The 21,435-nt window shown below is 35.3% G+C and overlaps 1 protein-coding gene across 7 annotated transcripts in view; it reads right to left on the reverse strand.

Annotated features, from left to right (window-relative positions):
* Positions 1 to 21,435, reverse strand: part of SOX5 (SRY-box transcription factor 5) — a 999,299-nt gene that overhangs the window by 853,987 nt on the left and 123,877 nt on the right. For 2 of the 7 annotated variants that reach the window (XM_055318824.1, XM_055318830.1), the window contains exon 1: positions 5,649 to 5,719. The exons of the other annotated variants lie outside the window; for them this stretch is intronic. The gene's annotated coding sequence lies outside the window, so the exon portion shown is untranslated. Of the gene's footprint in view, positions 1 to 5,648; positions 5,720 to 21,435 lie in introns of those variants that run through there. 7 annotated transcript variants of the gene reach the window in all.

Genomic DNA, 21,435 nt, shown 5'->3' on the forward strand with positions numbered 1-21,435 from the left:
TAATTAAATAAATTTGTGTTGGTCAATTTCTGGATTCTCCATTTTGTTACACTGATATATGTGCCTATCCCTCTACCAAGATCAAGGAGTCTAGATTACTGTAGCTATATAATAAATCTAGAAATTGAATGGGTTAATCCCTGTCACTTCATTTTTTTAATTCAAATTCATTATAGCTATTCTGATTCCTTTACCTTTTCATGCAAAATTTAGGATAATTTCGTCTACATGTACAAAAAAGTCTTGCTGAAAAGTTGATAGGAATTATGTTGCTACTGTATGTCACTTTGGGGGAACTGACATCTTTGTAATGGTGAGTCTTCCAGTCCATGAACATGGTATATCTATATTTAGATATTTCTGGATTTTAGCATTAGTCTTATACATGATTTGTTATATTTCTACCTAGGAATTTAACTTTTTAGAAACTGTAAATGGCATTGTATTTTTAATCTTGTTGTCCAGGTGTTCACTATTTTAAAAAAATAAAATTGATTTTTGTATGTTTATCTTTTATCCCACTACTTTTCTGAACTCATACTTATTAGATTAACAAGTACGTTTTCTACGTTTCTTGGGATTTTCTACATAAACAAAAATCTCACCTGAAAATAGGGACAGTTTTATTTCTTCCTTTCTAATCTCTATGCTTTTTAATTTCCTTTTTTTTAAATATATGGGCTAGAAATTCTAGCAATATATTGGACAAGAGTAGTGAGTATACACATTTTTTACCTACTTATTTAAGGGGAAACAATTCAATTTTTCATAATTAAATGTAATGTTAGTTGTAGACTGTTATGCATTTTTTATAGATGTTCTATATCAACTTGAGGAAGTTCCCTGTTCCTATTTATCTGAGAGCTATTATAATGAATGGGTATTAAATTTTGTCAAATGCTTTTTCTGTATGAAATGATGGAATCAAGTGACATTTCTTCTTTAGCCTGTTACATGATGGATCACACTAATAGTTTTTCAAGTTCTGAACCAGACTTGCATCCCTACAATAAATTCTATTGATCATGAGATATAGGTCATTTTATATGGGTTCTATTTGCTAATGTTTTGTTAAGGATTTTTGTGTCTGTGTTCATGAGGTTTATTTGTGTCTGTTGTTTTTTTTTGTTTTGTTTTGTTTTTGGTACTTACTGTCTTTGTTGGATTTTAGTATCTGGATAACACTACCAAAAAATAAATGGTTTTCTGGAGGAGACTATAGAGTTGGTGGTACTTCTCTAAGTGTCTGTTAGAACTCTCTAGTGAACCCATCTGGGACCAGATTATTCTTTTTGAAATTATAAAAATTTTCTGTTCAATATTATTATTAATTATAGGGATATTCAAATTATCTATTTAATATTAGGTGAGTTATGGCAGCTTATGTTTTCTGAGCAATTGGTCCATTTCTTCTAAGTTGTCAAATGTGTGTGTATAGAGCTGCTTGTAGCATCCCCATATTATCCTTTTGATGTCTGCAGTGTGTGCAGTGATCACTCTTTTTCCTTCCTCATACTGATAATTTATGTCTTTTCTCTTTATTCTTTGTTAGTCTTGCAGAAGTTTGTCAATTTCATCAGTTTCAAAAAGCCATATTTTTTTTTCACTGATTGTTTTTCTGCTTTCAATTTTATTGGCATTTGTTCTTAACATACTATTTCCTTTCTTCTGCTTTCTTTGGGTCTATTCAGTTCATTTTTTTATAGGTTCTTAAAATGGGAGGTTAGATTACTGATTTGAGATTTTTCCTTTTTTCTAATGTATATATTTAGTGCCTTTTTTTTTAATTTAGTGCTTTGATTCCTCTTAGCACTACTTTATCTGTGACCCACATATTCTGATGTTGTATTTTTATTTTCATTCATTTCAATGTATTTTTATATTCTTTGAGACTGCTTTTCTGGCCTATGGATTATTATTTATAATTCAGTATGTTGCTGAATTTCCAAGTGCTCAGAGATTTTCGTGTTATTTTTTTCACTTCTAATTTGATTGCATGGTGGTCAAAGAATACATTCCAAAAAACTTTAATTCTTTTTAAATGTGTTGAGATTTGTTTTCTGATCCAGGATATAGTCTCTCTTGATATATATATCTTAGTCACATGACAAGAATATGTGTTTTGCTGCTGATGGGTGGAATTGTTTCTCTTTTTTAAAAAATTTTATTTATTTATTTACTCATGAGAGACAGAGAGAGAGAGAGAGAGAGAGAGAGAGAGAGAGAGAGGCAGAGATACAGGCATAGGGAGAAGCAGGCTCCATGCAGGAAGCCGGATGTGGGACTACATCCTGGGACTGGGGGATCATGCCCTGGGCTGAAGGCGGCACTAAACCACTGGGCCACCGGGGCTGCCCCTGCCTAGTTTTCTAACAACTGATGATGTAGGGGTAATGAAATCTTCAACTATATTTGTGAATTTGTCTGTTCCTCTTTTCAAATCTGTCAATTTTCACTCCATGTGTTTTAATTCAGTAATTTAAGGCATACATATTTAGGATTGCCATGTCTTTTTGATGAAACTCTTTAATTATTATAGAATAATACCCCCTAGCATTGATATTTTTTCTTTTGTTCTCCAGGCTACTATATCTGATAATAGTATAGCAACTACTGCCTTTTTTAATTTAGGTTTTCATTATATATCTTTTTTTATCATTTTACTTTCACCTGCCTATATCATTATACTTGAAGAGAATTTCTTATAAACAGCATATAGTTAGGTCCTATTTTTAATACACTCTGACAATCTTTCAATTGTTGTATTTAGTCCATTTATATTTAATATAATTATTGATATGTTAGGACTGAATTCTGCAATTTCATTTTTTGTTTTCTGCTTTCCTCTATCACTTCTTTTTTCTGCCTTCAACAATTTTTATAATTCAACTATGATTTATATGCAGTATTTTTGACTGTTTATTTGTACAGCTTTTCTGGTTGTTACTTTAGGTATGACATTATATATACATGACTCATAGTCTGATGATATCATCATTTTACTACTTTGGGCTAAGTATGTCATGAATTGTTCCCTACTAAATATTTCTGGAAAAATGTGAGATTGATAAATCAAAAATATGAAAATCAAAATAAATGTACTATCTGAGATACTGTTTTGTTTTCTCCCCATGTTTTCTTATTTCCCTCCACCTAAAACTATGCATGTATTCGTATCTCCACTAAAAAGATAACTAAGAAATGAATTGAGATTAGTTGGGGTTGGAGGGGGAGGAGAACCTGACTTTAATTTGAAACACCAAGATTTCTGGCATTTGATATATACTCTTGGATAGACAACTTTAAAGGTAATTTCTAAGAGAATGCATTTTCTAATGAATTAAAATTAAGAGAAATCAGAAAAATTTTTGAAGTCTGAACAAAATTTTTCCCTTATGTCAAGGATGTGGACCATCAGCAATTCATAGTCTGTTAAAACTGTGAGTAGGTTTAACAGTTACTTAGACTGTTGTTCTATTTTATAGAAAATGGTTTTCAGAGAGATGAAGATAACTTGTACAAGGTCACAGGTGAGTCAGTGATACAGCTGAACCTAAAACTGAGGTCTAATGATATGGAACTACCAAATGAAGAATAAAAATATTAAATTTTTATCTAAAGTGTATCAAAAGTCTGCTTGGGAATGGAGTTATGCTTCATTTCCTTAAGAAAGGCAAATTAAGAACATGGCAGATGGAATATGATCACTCATCTACATTGGAATTTAACCAGGACATTGGGGTTTAAACTTACCCACATGCCAAAAATAGCAATTGGTAGCAAATAAATGGTCCAACCATTGATACTATTGCAGACACTGACCCACAAGAGGTTCCAAACATGAGACTGTAAAACCATAAGAGTTAGCATGTCCTTTTCCACTGTGTATCAGTAAGCTTTATCCCATCTATTCAGGCTTCTCCAAAGTGGCAAATTTGAAGGATACCAGCATAGTTTCCACATTATGCAGTTCTTACTCACTTTAGATGTAAAAACACTTGAGTGCTTGCAAAAGGAACTGTCCTCAATCCCAAAATATTTTTTATACTCCTTGATTCATTTTATGAAGGATCAAAACTCTAGCTTGTAGCTGAGTATCAGACTTCCTCTTTTAGTCATGAAATCATCTATGATCCAAACTGTAGAAAAAATTCTCGCTCTACATCTCCCATTTATATTCACAGTCAGATACTATAATTAAATAATAGAGTTTCATTTACTTGGGCTCAAATCCATTAATTTTTTTTCTTATTTTTACTCATCTCTTTTCTCTGAAATGTATCCCAGTATTATTATTATCCTTGAGCACACAAATACACAGACTGTGAATCTATAATGAGATCTTCCTATTTTTTTTAGAATAGATTTTGCTTTGATTAAATGTCTACATTGCCTTTACTTAGATGCTTTCCAAATTTGAACAAATACCTGATCCTATTGAAAAAATAAAGTCAACCTTTAACAGATGACCTCCTAGCCAAATATATGTATTATATTTGCTCCAGGGAAAAACTGGTTCACAAGCTTACTTGGTTTCCTTGACCTGATGCCAGCAGAGAGTGAAAGTGCTAATGCTCTGCATCGAAGTGAAAATTCAAATGCCCTTCCGTTCCAGCCCAGTGGATTAGCCAAATGATGGAGAACTGTTAGGATCATGTACAGAGAGAGCCACCTACTTTCTTCTCAACCAGTAGTGCCACATGTGATGAGAAGCAGGACAAGAAGGAGTAAAGGTGCTAAATACTGCAACAGAGAAGTATCTACATTGGAAAGAAAAACTAAACTATCCAGCTGTCACTGCATCCACCTCTTCAACCAGAGAGAACTACTACCACACTCCTAGACTTTTTTCACAAGAGAAGAGGAAGCTTGCAAAATTTGTATTCACACGTCCAATGTTGTGCTCTCACTGCATGCCTATGAAACTCCCTTGTCAACAGAGCTTTTACCCTTGCCTTTTTCTCTTTTTCAGGATTTCTACTCCAAATCCCCAGCACACTTAGAGTAGTGATCTCAGAGGCATTTCTATAGCTGATGCAAATTATATTTCTTTGTTTGCCTCCCGGAGATGGGGTGGGAAAGATAAAGAAGTGTAAAAGCCCCAAAGTGGCAGCTAAAACCAAAACAGCTGATGAAAGCTCATAACATTTTTCACTAGTTTACTGTGTAAATGCCCCCTGCTAATTTAGAAAAGCCTTTGTGGCTTTTAACATTAAAAAGTAAAATAGATGTACTTCTATGCTGATGTGCATGGACTAAAGATGAAGTTATACTTTACCAGTGAAAAATCAGTAATTGAAAAGATATAATACCTTCAACCTAGCCTATGAACTGTTGATAAGAGGGCAATTTATAATACATTTTTCATTGTTAATAGCCAACATTTCTACATAGGAAAACTTGTTTCCCGTTCCAGTTGTAGTGCCATCATGTATCAAATGTAAACTATAAAATAACTGACCTAGTTTGGATATGATAGCACATACTATTTTAATGCTTTTTACAACACAAAGCTATCATTCCTGACTAGAAGCAAAAATCCTCATAATACACCAAATTCTATATCAGTGAACAAAAAGCAATCTTAAATTAACCCCTCAGCTGATACAGTAAAGACTGAAGAGATAAGTACAGTAAGAACTACATACCAATCTGTGGATTAAGCTGGTACACTTTGTTCATCCTATAGCTCTTAGCCCAAGCTGAAAGTGCAGAGTAAAACAGTCTTCAGGCCACCTCTATGAATAAGATGAAATTCCTGGTCTTCATAGTAATGTCACAGACAGTTCACCCCATCTCTGAGCACTAAGTCAAATTAAATAAATATATTGTTGAGCAATACCGGTAACGTACTTTGTTAGATGATGTGAAGAAAACAAAGTCATTAAAACTTATTAATAAAGAAGCTGTGATCTAACTACTTCAAAGTTAGAAAAGTCATTAGCAGAGAAAGAAGTAAAACAAGGAATGCATTCCAGAATGTCAGGAAAGGGGTTGTTACAACAAAATATACATTTGTGTGTTCACATATAAAAAAATTAAATAGCACCTGAAGTACAATAATGTCAAAAATTATAGAACATTGAATTTAAACTGAAATTCTCTGGTCAGAAGAACAGGAAGACCTAGAGTTGCAGCAAAACAGTAGGTGGTCTCTCTAAGTACTGAAAGGGCAGGAAGAACCTGAAGAACAAGGCCTGCTGGCAGGCTCAAGCAAGAGCTGGGCAGGCCCTAGGTTTTGGAAGGAGCCAGAGATAACAGGACCCAAACACTTTCATCTAAGGAGCTCTAAGAATTAGGGTTTCTGCATCCACAGTTCAGTCAATCCTGATTTATTCTCCCCAAGTGTCTGTCCAATGACATATCTTAGACTAGCCCTTGTAACATACTCATGATTCTCTCCACTTTATATCCAGTCATCTCCAAAGGCAATGGAGGGAGACGTCAGTTGCCAACCCATTTGGACGACATCTGATATTTCTTAGTCATTTGGAGCCCACAAAGACCCACGGAAGTATTTGAGTATGAAGATCTGAGTAAAGAAACATAGTGACTGAAACAGTATGTAATAATTTCAGATAATGGTTCCATTCCTGATTTGGTTAAAAAAAGATATTGAGTATCTAAAGAGGATGGATGCTGAAGGTACACAAAATAAGGCCTATACAGTAAATGCTATTTTTATTTTGAGCATTGATATTCAAATACAGTTTTATAAAAATACTACAATAGAACAAAGTGTTTATCATAAAATCTGGACTTTATTGTGGGTAGAGTCTTCCTATTTGGGTGATCTTAGGCTTGTTACTTAATCTCTAAGCCCAGTTTTTATCTGTAAATTAGAAATAATACCAGAAAAATTGTTACTCAGCATCTCATTGAAAAACCACACTATTCTCAAACTTCACGGTTCAAGTGGGTTTGACCCACACTCACACTCCCTTTAGCTACAGTTTAGGGATGACTGTTCAGGTCTAAGTCATCATTACCAGTTCTGGGAAGCCATGTGGGGATCCCCAACACCACAACAATTGCTAGATTGTGGTTACTAAGGGTCTTCCAGGCCAAAAGAGTCAACTAAGAGAAAAATAAAACTAAGAGATGGGAAAACAGAGTGAGAGATGGATGCCTGGACATATACTATGAGCTTAAAGGTTATTTTTTAATTAGGGTACCGGTATATTCCCTTTCTTATTTCAACTATTTTGAGATAGGTTTTTGTCTAACCTACTACATGGAGTTTTTGTATTAGTATGCAAGGAAAAACTGAGTTAACACCCATAAAGTATTTGTTACTCTTGGGCATACAGCAAATGCTTAGTAAGTTATTTTTATGCCCAGAATGATAGATTATTTAAACTTCCCTTTCCAAGATGATTTAATTGAAAAACAATTTTCATGGGACTCATTAAGGTATCAAAGGTTTCTATTTTCAAGAAAGCCATAATCAATAATAGAAGATGTTAATAATAGCTCAAAGACATAGAAGAGAAGTCTCAAAAGGCAGCAGATAATTTGACCAACAAATGAATTAAAGACAAAGTGATACTTAAGTCTTCAGAGGAAAGAGAGAGAAAAGACCCTTGAGCTAGGCTAGTTACCAAAAGGCTTCACAGACATGATATTTCAGCTGAATTTTGAGGAACAGGAAAGATCTGGAAAGCTGGAGGGAAGAGCAGATAGCATTCCAGGCATGCATCTCAAAAAATATAAGTGGTGGTACTGAAGACCAGGACACTCTTGGACTATAATAGAGGGTTTTCAAGGAGAGCCAATGAAGAACTAGAAAAAACAGCTCAATGCAGAGGACAAATCTAAAGGGCAAGTTTCATCATATTTCACGGTTAAAAGAAGTTGGTTTCACTGAGCTCATTTACAGGTACAATGGGATGACATTTGGTTGCTCATATAATTCTTAGTGAAATTTTTAAAAATAATAAAAATCAGAGGAATGTTTTGAAAGACATTTATAATCAAATAACACATCTGTGGGGCACCTGGATGGCTCACTCAGTTAAGTATCCGACTCTTGATTTCAGCTCAGGTGATAATCTCAGAGTTGTGAGATCAAGCCCCAAATCAGGCTCCATGCTGGGCATGAGAAATCTGCAAAGGTTCTTTCTCTCCCTCTGCTCTTCCCTACTCATGTTCTCTTTCTATAAAACACACACACACACACACACACACACACCTTTGGATACATTATATCATATTGGCTTTTTCCTCCTTTTTTTCTTATTCCAGCAGTAATTGTTCATTATTTTACTCACATTCTACACCCAAACCAATACACAAAAGCACCCTTGGGCAAAATGTAACAGATAGTGTAGTTTTCTCCTCAATATCCCTTCCTCAGCATGTAAGAGCTGTGCAGTTTGAGAGATTGACCCCAACCTCTGTGGTATTAAATTTAAAGCAACCATGGTAATCCCATCCTCCTTGCCAGTGACTGGTTGATGCCAGGAACCTATCCCTTTCGGTAGGTTGCCTTTTCATTTTGTTGATGGTTTCCTTTGCTGTGCAAAAGCTTTTTATTTTGGTGAGGTCTCAATAGTTTATTTTTGCTTTTGTTTCCCTTGCCTTAGGAGACATATCTAGAAAAATGTTGCTAAGGCTGATGTCAAAGAAATTACTGCCTATGTTCTCTTCTATAAGTTTTATGGTTTCAGGTCTCATATTCAGGTCTGTAATCCATTTTGAGTTTACTTTTGTGTACAGTGCAAGAAAGTGGTCCTGTCACATTCTTTTGCATGTAGCTGTAGAGTTTTCCCGCATGATTTATTGAAGATATTGTCTTTTCTCCACTGCATATTTTTTTAAATCTTTTTTTTTTATGATAGTCACAGAGAGAGAGAGAGAGAGAGAGAGAGAGAGGGGCAGAGACACAGACAGAGGGAGAAGCAGGCTCCATGCACCGGAAGCCCGATGAGGGATTCGATCCCGGGTCTCCAGGATCGCGCCTTGGGCCAAAGGCAGGCGCCAAACCACTGCGCCACCCAGGGATCCCCTCCACTGCATATTCTTACCTCCTTTGTTGTAGAGTAATTGGCCATATAAGCATGGGCTTATTTTTTTTTTAAGATTTTATTTACTTTAGAAAGAGAGAGAGCATGAGGGGAGAAGTGGAGAGAAACACAAGCAGATTCTGTGTTGAGCACAGAGCCCGAACTCATGATCATGAGATCAGACCTGAGCTGAAACCAAGAGTCAGGGGCTCAACAAACTGCACCAGCCAGGTGTCCCATGTTGGATTATTTCTGAACTCTCTATTTTGTTCCATTGATCTATGTGTCTATTTTTGTGCCAGTTGCATACTGCTGATTATTACAGTTTTGTAGTATATCTTGAAATTTGAAATTGTGATACCTCCAGCTTTGTTATTTTTTCTCAACCTTTGGCTTTTAAAGGTTTGTTGTGGTTCCATATGAATTGTAGGATTTGTTCTAGTTCTATGAAAAATGCTCAAAAAAAAAAAAAGAAAAATGCTCTTGGTATTTTAATAGAGATTGCATTGAATCTGTAGATTGCTTTGTGTAATATGGACATTTTAACAATATTAATTCTTCCAATCCACGAGCATGGAACATTCTAAGGCAAATCAAAACCACCATGAGATATCACCTTACACCTATCAGAATGGCTAGAATCTAAAAGACAAGAAATAACAAGTGTTGGCAAGGATGTGGAGAAAAAGGAACCCTCAAGCACTGTTGATGGGAATATAAATTGGTGCAGCCATTGTGGAAAACTTACAAATTAAAAATATAAACACCATGCAATCTAGTAATTCCATTACTGAGTATTTACTCAAAGAAAAAGAAAACACTAATTCCAAAAAGTACATGCCCCCTTAAGCTTATTCTAGGATTAACTAAGACAGCCAGTATATGGAAGCAGCCTAAGTATCCATTACTTGGATAGCCATTGATAGATAAATGGATAAAGAGATGTTGAGTGTGTGTGTGTGTGTGTGTGTGTGTGTGTGTGTGTGTATGAGATAGATTACTCATTTATAAAAGATGAGATCTTGCCATTTGTGAGAACATGTATGGACCTAGAGGGTATTATGCTCAGTGAAATAAGTCAGACACAGAAAGACAAATACCATATGATTGCAGTTATATATGGAATCTTAAAAAAAATGAATAAAAGAACAAACATAGAAAGCAGAATCAAATCTATAAATACAGAGAACAAACTGATGGTGGCCAGAGGGAAGGGGGTTGAGGGATGACAAAATGGATATAGAGGAGTGGGAGACACAGGTTTCCAGATATGGAATGAGTAAGTCACAGGAATAAAAGGGACAGCACAGGAATATAGTCAATATTATTGTAATAGTATGGTGACAGGCGGTAGCTACACTTGTGGTGAGTATAGTATAAACTTATTGAATCACTATCCTGAGCATCTGAAACTAATGTAACATTGTATGTCAACTATATTCAAATAAAAAAATACAGTAAAGCTGACATAGAGAGAATGGCAGAGCTAAGGAAACTGCAGAGATAAGATGGTGAAAGCACTAGACAAAGTCAACCCAACAGTCTGCTCTACCTCGAGTGTCTGGCTATGTAAATTGTTATTTTTCTTTATTACTTAATCTGGTCAGACATTTTTTTTCAAACACTACCCCAATTTCTTTAAGAAATACTTTAATAAAAAATAAATAAATACTCTAATGAGCCAGTACACTTGCATATCATTTACAAATGACTGTGATCCAATAACACATATAATTTCATGGCCCTCTGGTTATTCCTAGGGCCTCTAGAAGACCACAAACTAGGAATCAGGACAGGTAAACAGTTGGAATGGAGGATCTAGATGTACCAGAAAGCACTTGTCCAAGTGATTCATTTCAGATGAGCAGAATACCATCTTCCAAAAAGATGAGAGTAGTCAGTTGTCAGAGTCACTCAGATTGGTCCAGATATTCTTGCCAAAAAAGGGAACCCCAAAATTATACATAACCAAGGTTCTAAAAAACACAAAAGCTTTAGATCCTACCATTCTACCCTTCCTCTTTCCTCCTACACAACTGCTAAGTAGGGGCATTCTAATCCCTGCTTATATTAATGAATCCTTATAGATGAGGCTCTGCCTATAAAGGATTTTCTGAACAAGTGGATGCTCTAGAGACACTCTAACTTTCTATGTTTGTTTGTTTGTTTGTGTTTGCCAAATAATGCTTTGTGGTACAGTCTCAAGGAGTACAATTATCCATTTAAACCAACTATGAAATAGGATATATGCAGTAAAATTACGATATTTTGCTAGTATTTGAGTGTTTACAGAAATATATAAATAATATCATGTATATGACAACTTCTGAGGAAATGATATTTACCACAGTAGATACACATTGGTAAATGGTGATCAAAATGAAGCAATCATACTAAAAAATAAAAGTAGAATTCCATGCATAAGAGCCTATAAATACAGTATCTTGTAGCAGATAGATCACCATTAGCCAAAAGAGAGCCAAATATGAATATAAACTGTGAAAGAAGATTTTGCCCACAGCATTAAGCCAAAAAGATACTAATTTCAGAAACATTTTTAATGTATCCATTATAGTTCATAGCTAGAAGATGATATTCTTCTATGGCTGAAATGTGGTTCTTTTTTTTTTTTTTTAAAGATGTCATTTACTTATTCATGAGAGACAGAGAGAGAGAGAGGCAGAGACACAGGCAGAGGGAGAAACAGGCTCCATGCAGGGAGCCCAACGTGGGACTCGATCCCGGATCTCCAGGATCAGGCCCTGGGCTGAAGGCAGCGCTAAATTGCTGAGCCACCCGGGCTGCCCCTGAAATGTGGTTCTTTAAAATCTTAGAACTTCTGACAGACATCACCTATATTAGGACCAATTTAGATACTTTTGTTTTGACATGAAATTTGATAGCCCAAAATTAATAGTTGCATACTAAAAGTGAAAATTCTCAGCACATCCGATAGCACTGTCTATTTAGGCCTATAAATAATAACCACGCCAGTAGCAATGAACATACCTAGTGTTTAGAAAACAAAAAGTAGCTGAAGAAGTGGATGATGGCAGAATAGATACAAAATGTGCCTAGAACATCTTGACATGCCACATGCCAAGGACGCTATCAAAGATGACTACAGTTATGTCAAAAGTACTCAGGGCCAACCTGAAGAGGTTTCCATTAGACAAAGGTCAGACAATATGAGGCTTCAAAAAGACTAGAAATTTCAATAGATCAAACTCATCAAATATACTTAAATTCATGAGTTCATGATGATATTTAAAAGAAATTACTTGGTTACTTCCTGAGGATGACAGGAAGCTGCTCTAAGTGGTAAAATATTCTCTTTTCCAGGTCAAATACACCCTTGTTCTCAAAGTTTTGTTGCTACCCAAAAAAACTTAAATAAGATACACACTTTTATTACTGTTTCTACACACCTATCAGCTCCAAATACTCTGCTCTGCTTAAAAAGATAATGGAGCATTCATTATACTATTTCATGCTCTCTTTTCTTTGCAGATCCTATCAGAATGAGTTGAAGAATGTACTGATTCTAATGTTTCCTTCTTTCGCAAATCAAATAACAACTTCTCTTCCAACCTGAGAAATTGTTAACTGCATTTAATGTCACCAACCCTCATGAAAAGTGGACCAAGTATTCTTCTGCAATGTTTATCATTATAGCAAGTTGGTTACAACTACAATTTAAAAGCTCAATATAATCCCATCTGTAAAGGTTGAGTGCACAGTGACCTTAGTCAAGGTAAAACCTGTTCCATAAAACTTAAGAATAGCATCATCCAAGGAAGTCTAGATGAATGGGTGCATCAATAAATAGACGGAAAATACTTAGTTTTTAATAAAAATCATTCATTGCACTCCTTGCTGTAATTTCACACACACACACCTTGAGTAATGTTTCATATTACAAAGTTATTCTTAATAAGCAAATAAGTCAATACTGGATATGATCAATATTCTGAATATTGATCATGATCTGGTTCTCTTCCCATCCCAATGAAATTAAGAATCACTATACGATGTAGTTCTAGCCAAGAAATATGAGAAGGAATGTTTGTCACTTTTGGAATAAAGCATTTAATTGCCAGTACTCAGCTATCCAAATCTTCTCTTCCTTGGCCTGAGAGTGCATAGAAGCAGGTATATATGGAGGTGCATTAAAACGAAGTCTGGAAAGCAAAGCCAACATATGGTAGATAGCTGACATTCAGAGTCACCTAAACTCACAACAAGGTTTGTAAATGAGATTTAAGGGTTATCTATAATGGTGGCATAACTTATTCTAAATGATGCGCTAGACTTCTGCCTTTTTCTCAAATATCCTTTCCACAAAGATCTAATAAAAACTACTGTCTTATATTGATTTATTGTGGCTAACCAAATTAATTGGATTATGGAAATGAAAGGATTTAGAATTAATATTTTCAGGACTGCAAATTGCTTGAAAATATTACCTATATTTGATAAATCATGCCTGCCTAATAACTATAAAACAACAAATCTGTACTCATATAAATAGAACTTTATTCTAGGATTTCTCTACTGAACAGAGAATGGCATGAATATAACATGAATATAATGTGCAGTAACCATCTGAACCTAGTTCTTAAGAACTATGAAAGGACATAAGGTAAAGAGCAGTGTTGATGACATTTATAGAGTCTCTCAAGTCTCAACTGATTTTGAAATAAACTGATAAGGCTTATATTTTCTTGACCTCCTAATCCTTGGAACCAAAAGTACCTGGTAAATGAAATTTGTCTTTCATGATTTCCTCAAATCTGCTTGCTCTCATGAATCCAGTATATGCTACCAAAGAGTATTAAAATATAAAAAGTCCATTGTGATATTTCAAGAAGGCTCAATCCAGGGATTTTGTTTGATGCTTTCTCTATGTAAAAAATACTAGGGAACTTTTAAAGTGGAACTTTGTAATTTTCCTTATACAGAGAACATTTCATATAGCAAGTGGTATGTAAAAATCATACAACATTCCCAGGAAACATAATCACCTTTTATCCAAAGCCTCAGCAATCAACAATTTGAAATACTATTCCCTGATGAACACAAAGGTAGTTACCTGGGTCATGAACTAAAATGGCATTTGTCCCAAATATTTCTATTCATTTGATGGGTGCCATAGGAGCTTAAATGGACATGGTAGTGACAGCAATGTATGGACTATTGATTGGAGTATGACAGAGGACTAACAAAATTGCTTCCTCAGCCACAAAGGTGTCCTAGGAGGTCTGCTAGCCCAAAATGACCTGGTGGCTTTTGAGATGTGTAGGTACCACCTGACACTACACAATAATGATAGAGCTGTGTGGAAAGTGGAGATAAGGGCTCCGGCATGTATCTTTGGCAGCAAAATTCACAACATTTCATTTCTTTAAAAAAAAAAAGACAGTGGGCAATCATTATACAGTTTAATTACTCCTTTGGGTTCCACAAAGAGCTAAAAAAAATAAAATCACCAACCACCAATCTGCTACCTGTGGCAGCTGAAAAATATTATAGTAGAATTTCAGGGGCAAATAGTGAAATGAGCATCTCCAAATTATTTGGAAAAGGATCTCCAATCTAAGGAGAATTGACAGCACAGCTTTAAGAATAGATAAAGGATTGCCTCAAGGATCTGTCTTGCTTCCTTACTTTTTTAAAGTAATACCTTCATTTGCATAGTAATAACCCAATTATTGTAAGATTAGGTGACAGGAATCTCATTATTGCTATTTCCACAAAACAGTCAATATTCTATTCAATATCTTTTAATGTTACGCACCTTAAAACATAATTATTTCAATATACCCTCATTCATCTTTAATGTAATTTTCTTTTTTAAAAACCTTGCCATAATTGTTGGTTTTTATGGAATATATTAGTGTTTAAACAAGCATTTTTTTCCCCTCAGGCTGCTATGAGAACAAGCAGAAGCAACCAACAGCTTGGGGGCATTTCTGCCTCCCCCCCCACCCCCCAGGAGTTAGTCCACCAAAAGACCAAAGGCACAAACACTGCTACTGAAAAAATCTGTTGTAACAACCTCCACACTCTTCCCAACACTGTAGTTTCCCCTCCTGCTCTTTCACTTCAGGCTCCACAAAAGATGCTTCCATAATGAAATTTCGTCTTAAGGCAACTTTAAAAGTGTTAGCAAATACATTCTGTTAAATTTCAAATTGTATGATCTGGGCTCTTTTCTTCATTGTGTGTGTGTGTGTGTGTGTGTGTGTGTGTGTGTGTGTGTGTTTTCTCAGACCACACTGTAGTACAAAAAAAAAAAAAAAAAACCCACTTCCGAGACAGCTGACATACTGGGGAGACCATCTGCCTGCCATAGGTTTACCTGCCATAGGCTTTTACAGTTTCAATTACAAAATAATCAGTACAATAAGTGGCTGGTTACCAGATTAACACAGGAAACAAAGCAAGGAAATAGAGGGGGGAGAGAGAGAGAGGACTATCTACATTAAGAGACTACAGAGCCATACATGCTATTACTTCAAAATGATATCAAAATTAATGTACAGTGAAAATAGCAGTTAGATTTTGTCATGAGAGGAAGTAATATCAAAGGGCTGTGGTTTGGAATCTAGAGTTAACACTCCTTGACTGTGGCTCTACTGACTACATATTCTTCAGAATGTTAATCTCTCCGTACTTTGTGAATGAAACTCATTATTCATGAGTATTACAATTAATTTATAGAAAGAAGACTATGTTCCTTAGTCAACACCAACTAAGTTTTCTCAAAATATAAACTCCATCAATCATTAACACCATTCATTGTGTGTTTTTCCACATGTTTTGATGCAAAATATCTCAATAGGCATTAGATACCCCCAGGAGCCCATCTAAACACAATCTTACCATCACACACCCAAATCATCAAACCACACTCTACTCTTTCCATTCTTGATGGCTGAATAAAACTGCAAGGCTGATAAAACACCTTTCTGCATGTTTAATGAATTTTAGGGTATGCTAACTGTATTTCATCATTTTTTTACAACAATGGGAAACCACCATTCTTTAAAATGAGTTTGGTTGCTATAGGCAATTTTCCCACAAACATAAAAACTAAATAGGCCTATTTCTGATTTAGCAAGCCTTTACTGGAATTAAGTTGTGTAGTTTTATCTCTTTCAAGTCTCTGAGCTGCTCCTCAGAAACTACTCATAGTAGCAAGGACATGAGTCAGATAGACATTGAGTACAAACCCCAGCTCTTTAGAGAAGAATAAACTCAAAGAGCATATTTTTTAGTCAAGATCACCAGTCTCAGTTTATAGCTAAGGTAGAACTAGAATTCAGTTCTCCAAACTCCTATTCTGGAGCTCTTTCAACTTCCTCTCCTATACCATTTAAAATCCAGACCTGATGGGAAGGAAGAATGGCAGTTATACTACATTGATTAAGTATTTTTATCCCTCACTGAGTAATACCACTATAAGATGGTCAAGCCAAAAAACAAACAAACAAACAAACAAAAAACAGTGATCATTAAAGTCATCATTATATATAGGTATCAGGCAATGTACTATTTAATGTTAAATATTAGAAACCCCATTATTGATGAAAAGCTGAGGTCTAAGAGGTTAAGAAAAGTGATCAAGATCATAGAACAAGTTCCAGAGTCTGAACTCAAAACCAGGTCTGTCTTGGGCACCTGGGTGGCTCCCTCAGTAAGTTAAGTGTCTGACTTCAGCTCAGGTCATGATCCTTGGATCAAGTCCTTGTATCAGGCTCCCTTCAAGGCTTCACTCTCTCCTCCTTGCTCCTCTTATGCTCTTGCTCTATATATCAAATAAATAAATAAATAAATAACATCTTTTAAAAAATAAAGATTATTTTATGTTCTAGAGAGAATATATATATATATATATATATATAGAGAGAGAGAGAGAGAGAGAGAGAGATCCCTGCTTATGCTCTCTCTATATATTAAATAAATAAAATATTTTATAAATAACAAAACTAGGTATGTCTTTTTTTTAAGATTTTATTAATTTATTCACGAGAGACACAGAGAGAGGCAGAGACACAGGCAGAGGGAGAAGCAGGCTCCACGCAGGGAGCCCGATGTGGGACTCGATACCTGGACTCTGGGATTACACCCTGAGCCAAAGGCAGACGCTCAACCCCTAAGTCACCCAGGCATCCCAAAACTAGGTATGTCTTAAAGAGAAAGCATATAAGTTGCTATTACACAAACAAAGTTTACATATATAATTTACTTTGCTTTCGGCCTGGACTTTCACAACCTTGTCTTTCTTGAGAACTCCAGATGCCATCCAACAGTGCAGACATTGTACAGGGTAAGGCCAAGCCCAGACAATTCAGTCTTCAATACCATGCAGTTTCATGCCTCCTTATCTTTGGGTATGATACTCTCTTTTTCTGTAATGCTGTCACCTTCTTCTATTGTCTTTACTTCTCACTGATCATCTACTAAACTCTTATCTACTCCTCAAAATCCTGGTTAGTCATTTCTTCTTCTGAAGTCGTGCCCTACTACCTAACCCAACACTTTCCAGGAGAATTAATCTCCCCTTCCTCTGCTATTTCTGAACATTTTTTAAGTTTTTTTTAAGATTTTATTTATTTATTCATAGAGGTACAGAGAGAGAAAGAGAGGCAGAGACATAGGCAGAGGGAGAAGCAGGCTCCATGCAGGGAGCCCAACGTGGGACTCAATCCCGGGTCTCCAGGATCATGCCCCGGGCTGCAGGCGGCGCTAAACCACTGCGCCACTGGAGCTGCCCTATTTCTGAACATTTAAACCATATATTCAATTACTGAATGTAATGATTAGCTTACATGTCATCTCCCATTAAGAAAAGCTCCTTGGGGGCTGGTTTAATTCATCTCAGTATCCACAGTACCTACCAGTAATATACTTGAAATAGAGATGTTGTTTTATATTTAACTGTTACTGAGCTAAAGATATCTATCAAAATTCACTTATACCAATTATCACATTCTTCTTGCAATGATAAATTTCTGCTTATGCTTTTTCTATACAAGAAATAGTTCACATCTTGTTCCCCTCACTGCACCAAGAATTCTTTATACATAATAGGTGTTTCAGAAATGCTTGTAGAGTTGAATTGCTTACAAGCTTTTTAAGAAAGAGAGAGAGGGCAAATAACTAAGATCTTACAGACTGCTTTAAACTTAGTTGAGGATAATAGTAAATTTTTCCTCTTAAGTCACCTTCAGAAGGATGGGATTTTATCATGTGAAGGTGTAGAATAAGTACACTGTACTTAAAAACTCGATCACTGAGTCCATGGCTAAAATGATGCTTTTCATAAGGATTAATTGAGTGCAATCTTTTATCTGTTTCTATTCAGCATATGTACTGTATATCTGCTATGCATCCGAGGACAGCTGCCATTCTATTTACAGCACTATCTAAAAATGGCAACATTAAATCTATCTTCCATCTCTTTGAGATCTTTTTCAACCACAGAATCATCTCAGATGTTCTGCTTTTAGAGCAAAATATATGAGGTGTGAATGTGTGTAACAGTAAAAGACTAACAGGCAGAAATCCACAATGGAGGAATTATCCACTGGGGGTTGATAAAACTTTCCTCCTTTTCCTATCTCAAGAAAAGCTAGGGGAGGCAACTCAAGAACATCAGGGGGCAAATTAAAGAGGTAGCAAACCCTGCCCTTACACCCCTATCAGGAGTCTAAGAGCCTAAATATTGATTTTCCAGCTCTGTTGCTGACGATAGTGATTCTGAACATAGACTGGAAAACACAGCAGAGGTGTGTGCTGATAAGACTCCCCAGTACTGTATCACATTCCACATCTTTTTTGAAAAGGAAAGTTAAAATTAATCTTTCAGCTATTGTAGGAGAGAGGAAAAAGCTGTGACCATGCTAATTATTTACTGTAACTCTCCAAAGTATACATCTTAACACAAATCCTCAATCTCCCTGACAGTTATTATTACGAGAGGCAAGAACTTGATTTTACACATGAACAAATAATATTGACCATTCTGACCACTCTGAACAACTTGGGAAAATTTATTCTCCTTTACCTGTTCTACTACTCAAAATTTCAAATTTCAAAACAAACTCCTTTGTCTTTACCAAGCTTAATGTCCATTTTTAAAATCAATGTGGCAACCAGAAAGACTGGACAAGGGAGCAGCCCTTTCATAGCAAGGATCAACTATATCTGGGAAAAAAATTAAAACTTGATTTAAATCCTTCCTTTAAGATGATAATTTGCTCATCATGGCACTGATCTTGTAAGTACTGGAGCCATCATTCTGAAAGCACCTTGGAAGTAATGCAGTGAATTGGTTGGGGGTAAAGCCAGACTGCCTATGTTCAAATGCCAATGCTGTCATTTACCAGTTGTGTGACCCTGGGCAAGATAGATAATATGTAGTGACTTATTTATGTGGCTTCAAGGAATACTGAGTTAGTATGTGTAAAGTGATTGGAATAGTACATTCCATGTAGAGAGAAATCAAAATATGTTACTTATTTTCATTATTAAAATAGTTCTGATGCTTAAAATGCTCAAAACTTAAAGATACAGTAATTGGTTTCAACATTTCTCAAATGGAGATGGGGAGAAGATCTACACAAGAAGAGCTTTTATAAAAGAAATTGCAATGATTTATTCACTACATGATGCTTTCTCACCTAACTCTTTCCTTGGAAGAAATCTACACGTCTGAACTTTACATGGGCACAAAGGCCTCCATTTCAAAACACAAGTCTATTAAAAAAGGTATGTTTTGTGGATCATCCAATATATTCTCTACAATGTCTAAAGCAGGTAAATATACAAATGTTTTTGTCTATCAACCTCTAAATTATTTTTATTTAATTAAACAAAATAGCTAAAGGACCATAAGAATGACATTTAGCACAACAGGTGGTACATATATGTTCCCATTTTAACAAATGGTAACTCAATAAGGGAGACAAGAATCATAGTGAAACACTCACCCTACATCCGTCATTGGCATTTTCAATTATTTCACAAGTTAGGTCAAGTGAAGCTGAAATTACGAGTTATCAAATTTTCACTAATATGAAATTTGAAGTTTTAAAAGAAAAATCAATGTTATTCCAAAAAGCCAACCCCATTAACACAAACTTTTTACTGTACATTTTATTCTAAAATTTGTATTATCATCACTCATCAAATCATTTTATAAAATCTTGGAGGAGCAATTTAAGTATACACCAATAGTCTATTTGAAACACGAGCTGGGGTGCCTGGGTGGTTCAGTCCATTAAGTGTCTGTCTTTGGCTCAGGTCATGATCTCAGGGTCCTGGGATCCTGGGATGGAGCCCTGAATTAGGCTCCTTGCTCAGCTGTGAGTCTGCCTCTCCCTCTGCGTCTGCCTCTCCCTCTGCATCTGCCTCTCCCCCAGTTCATACTCTCTGTTGCTCTCTCCTCTCACTCTTCCTCAAATAAAAAATAAAATCTTTTAAAAAAAGGAAACAGGAGCTAAAAGTTAAAGAATTAGAAGTGGAAATACAGGTTATACCTCTTCAAAGAAAATCTAATGCATAATTTTTGCAAGATGCCAAAATCATCAAATCATACATGTTATTAACCTTAGGTGTTTGCCTACTGACAAGAGTTCCAGGGCGTCTCTCTTGAAAGGACTATAAAGCTTTCAAAATGTAGGTATGAAAAGTGGTAAATCCACACTTTTATTACCACTAAGACAGGAAAGTATGTTTTCAAGAACTAGTATTAAAATTTAACCACAACAAAATATTTAAGGAAATTCTAATTGTATGTGCATATGTATGAATGTGTATTTAATATGTAAAATTCATTAAACCTAAGAGTATTAATAAAATTAAAATAAATATGCCCAGAAAAACAGAATAAAAACAACACATACACATTTACACAGTTGTCTTTTGAAGATAATAATTTTGCTTCATTACAAAGATCCCAGTCCTAGGAGTTAAGAGATCATTTTCTGCCATTAGCAACTACATTTCCTAGACTCTAATTTTCATTTGGATTATAAAGGTCTATCTTTCATATAACTTGTTTTCAAGGACCATTCAAAAAAAAAAAAAACAAAAACCAAAACTTTGTAAATTTATCTGCTTTGTTAGCCATCAGCAGTAACTTTATTATTTATGCCAAGACAGATTAACATGGTGGTCTTGGTTCTGCCACCAATCACCTTATTTCCCAGTTCTGAGCCTCAGATCAGTTATATTTGAAATCAGAGTGTTGAAATGGATCATCTCAGTGTATTTATGCTTGAAAATGTTATAATTAAGTTACCTTTTCCATAGAGGAGTTTAACCAAAATTCAGCTTCATAGCAGAAGATATGGTTGAAATGTGCTCCCCAAACCCACAGAAAAGCAAATACAAAGCAGAAAGTTGCCTTAATATTTTTTAA

The sequence above is a fragment of the Nyctereutes procyonoides genome, unplaced genomic scaffold, assembly GCF_905146905.1.
Source record: "Nyctereutes procyonoides isolate TBG_1078 unplaced genomic scaffold, NYPRO_anot_genome, whole genome shotgun sequence".
NCBI lineage: Eukaryota > Metazoa > Chordata > Mammalia > Carnivora > Canidae > Nyctereutes > Nyctereutes procyonoides.